This window comes from Athene noctua, chromosome 23 (genome assembly GCF_965140245.1).
Source record: "Athene noctua chromosome 23, bAthNoc1.hap1.1, whole genome shotgun sequence".
NCBI classification, from domain to species: Eukaryota; Metazoa; Chordata; class Aves; order Strigiformes; family Strigidae; genus Athene; species Athene noctua.
In genome coordinates this window covers 8,633,289-8,637,059 of record NC_134059.1, presented here as the reverse complement: position 1 = coordinate 8,637,059, position 3,771 = coordinate 8,633,289, and positions in this window count along the sequence as shown.

The window sequence follows — 3,771 nt, the reverse complement described above, 5'->3', positions numbered from 1 at the left end:
ACACGTCTTGGCAGCAGTGCCGGCGGCCCCTGGACCTCAGCATGGCCGAGAGAGCCGAGGGGAAGCAGCAACAATTCCAGAGTCCCCTCGCCCCTGAGGCCGTGGCCGAGGCGTCACCGCTCACAGCGCCAGAGACCTGCCCAGGCCGGGCCGGCAGGACAATCCTCCCTTCCACAAGGTCACCGGGTTAGGGGTGCTCGCGTGTCCCCCACATGTAATCTGAGCCCACGCTCAGGAATTCAATTTTGCTCACTAAAGTTCAAATCCCATTAACGGCACCGCTGAGGAGAAACCTGCCCAGTGCGGCCCAAGCTCCCGAGCAGAGAGGGGCCGAGTGACAACCCCACAGAACAGACGAGGCCGCGTTAAGTGTCGCTTATGCCTCAACACTTAGGATGGGTGAGAGAGGCCCCAGCAAAGAGCAGATCCTGTTTTGAATATGGGCTGCGTTTTATGAACCGCATCAATCTAAGAAACACAACTGAGCCCGGGGACAAGGACCTGCCCACGAGGGTGGATTTTGGGAGCAGCGAAGGGAAAACCTCTTGTAAAATCACCGGTGCAGGCCCAGGCCAAACACCGTGAGGGAGGCGCGGGCGGACCTCTGGGGCTGGCGCTGCTCCTGCGGGTAACGACAGGGAGCAAAAACCCCAGGTGGAAGAGCAACACCCCGCCGGAAAGGGCACCGAGAGCCCCTCACCGTCAGCTGCACTGTCCCGAGGACGAAGGGCCCAGCGGGGGCTCGGGTCAGAGCTCAGCACCGCGCCGCCGCAGAGGCTCCGCCAGAAGCTTCCCCGGATCCGGCCGTGTCAGAGCATCCGAGGGCATCCAGGGCCTGGAGCTGCCCCTGCTGCCCGCAGCCCCGAGCCGCTGCCGGTCCAAAAGCCAGTCAGTAAAAATCAGGGAAGGGTTTGATAACGTGTATGCCTGGGAAGACAAACAAACAGGGTTTAATGAAACCTTTATTTTAAAAAAATGTTTTTTAATTTAAATGCAAATTGGGTGCTGTGTTATCTGTAGGTCACTTGCACTGACACACTGCTTAATTAGCAGGGACGAGGCCCAGGAAGCAAAGGCAGCTAATGGCTGCCCCTTTCCTGGGCATTTGTTTTAAGTTAATTAAAATTTTTCAGAAAAGGATCTGTCCTGCTCTGCAGAGCAGCTCCTCGCTCCGCTCAGCCAGTCCTTTCCTACGCCAAGCGCGCTGCCAGGGACGCTCTCAGCAGGCTATTAGCTATTAATCCAGTCGGGCACATTTATTTCTGCATCCTGAAATCCCCTTTGGCGAGTCACAAATCACAGCCCACCGTTCAATAGATGCGCCTGCAACACCCAGCGCCAGGCAAACCGCGAGCGACAATAAATCCGAGCAAGGACGGGGGAGATTTTTCTAAATGCGGGGATGAATTACAGATATAAGTCTTCAGAAGAGACATTAAACCTAATGTGAAATTGAACCTCCGAAGTGATGAGCGGAGCAGTTATCCCCGGTGCTACACGCAAGTTATGTGCAAGAGGATCTCATTTAGAGAAAATCTGCCTTTGCCAGGAGAGAGGAGCCGGAATCAAGAGCCAGATCCCCGCGTCAGGGCTCCGGGGACGCAGCTTTAACCCTTCCCTCGGCCCAGCTCTGTCTCCCGCCGCCGCGGAGAGCTGCTGGGCCCTGAGCCGGGTCTCCCAAGGCTCGGCCCAGAGCCTCACGCCGGGGCGGGGAGCCCCCCCAGCCCCCGGGCGAGCGCAGCGGCCGTCAGGGCCTGTCGGTAAACGCTCACGGCTTCAGCAGGGCACGTCCCCGCGCAGAGCGAATCGATAGCAGCTCATTGGGAGAAAATGAGATAAAGAGCAGCTTTAATGGCTTAATAGCGCTCCACTTCCCTGCACACAGGAACCCCAGTCCCGGCCCGTCTGCGGGCGCAGGAAGAGGGGGCCCTGGACAAGGACACGCTCCGAGGTCGCCCCTTCTCTGTGGCCTCTCGTCCCGTTTCCCATCCCGGCCGGCTCGGGGCAGCGAGAATGAGTCCCCAAAACAGCCGGGAAGGAAAAGAGGGTGGTGGGAGCCCTGGGGATGGCTCTGCCCGGCACATGCTGGGGCTCTGGGGGCCGCTCTCCCCTCCCGCAGCAGCCAGACCCGGGGGTACAAGCTCAGCCCCCCGAGGGTGCTGGGATCCTCATCCCCCACCCGCTGCTTTTCCTCCCCTGGGGAGGCACCGGGCAGCGCCCGCAGCACCTCCGAGTGCTCAGGGGACACCCCGGCACCCCCGGCCCCCATCCGCCTGCTGCCCAGGGCACGGTAACCCCCTCCCTGCCGCTGGCTGTCCCAGCTCACCACTTCAGGGTAAAAGCTGTTAACAATTAAGATTTGGAGTTGATGTGTTCCCTATGCTCATCTGCCTGGTCTCATTTTGAAAAGGGTCCCATGTCCCTCCCAGCTCCCGGCGTGTGGAACTCCTCCGAGGGTGCCACCAGCTCCTGGGGGTTGGCCGGAGGAGGGTCTGGCAGGCGGGAGGGAGGGAAGGGGGTTTGACGAAGTGAAGCCACTGAAGGATTAAAGCAAGGAAGGGATAGGATCTTCCACAAAAAACTCAAGTCATTAGTGAAGCCCGAGGGTAGATGCAATTGTTTTCTGGTTTTTCCTCTCTTTGATGACCCAGTTTTTTAATCTCACCCGCACCAGGCTTCAGTGTTAATTTTTAAATATGCTTGGGTAACTGAGAGCATTAACTATTCATGATCTTATCTTCAATAGCTGTCGGTCCTCTGACACGGCGCCAGGGTTGGGATGTACGTAACGAACCAGGGAGAGCTGAGCTGAACTTACCGGGAAGGCACGAGCTGGTTTTTCCCGAGCATCTTGTCGAGGGGATCTCAGGACGGGGTGGGGTTTCACAACACTCACGCTCCCGGGTAAATCAAGGCTCGCGGGGGAGGCTCGTACCACCGAGGCCATCGCCCTGCAACCGCGGCGGCTTGAACCCACAGATCACACAAAGCTCCGGGCTCCGGGATCCGGGGAACGCTGCGGACACGCTGCGAGCGCCTCAGCTCCGTCCCCGGGAGACCCCGGCGCCGCCCGCAAACACGGGGGGAGGCTCCGGGGCTGGCGGGAGGCGGCGGCTGCACGGGCACCGGAGGAAGCCCTGGGGAGGGGGGAGCCAGGGGCTGCCCCGCGCCGGCCCCCGCCAACAGGTACAACGGTGACGTGAGACAAGGGAGCACAGGAGGGCAAACGGGGTCAGTCACCAGAACAGGCACCAGCACAAGAGCACGGTGATAAAGTTATTCGAAGGAGTAAAGAACTTACGCTGGCTTTCAGGAGGGACGGCAGGTGGGCGGCGGGTGCCTCCCCGGGCGGCAGGGACGCGGGGACACGCTCTCGCCAACTCACACCGATGGTTTGTGCCAAAACAAAATCCCTTCGGTCCTTCACAGGGCGCAGCGGCGGGAGGAGGTGCCGGGACCTGCGGGTGTCCCGGCCCGGAGTCAGCGGCACCGCGGGAGAAGCACCCGCCCGCGTCCAGAAACGGGCACAGGGCGTTTCCTGCCGGAAAACTGGGATAAGAACCACGGAATCAGAGAACGGCTGAGGTTGGAAGGGAGCTCCAGAGCTCACCCTGTCCCGGCCTCTGCTCGAGCAGGGGCACCTGGAGCCAGCTGCCCAGGAACGCGTCCGGACAGCCCAGTCTGCGGCCTGTTCTTTCTCTGTGAAAATTAAATGTCATAGAACAAAAATGAACGATTTAATCTGCACACTAACAAGGTTACACCGGATGC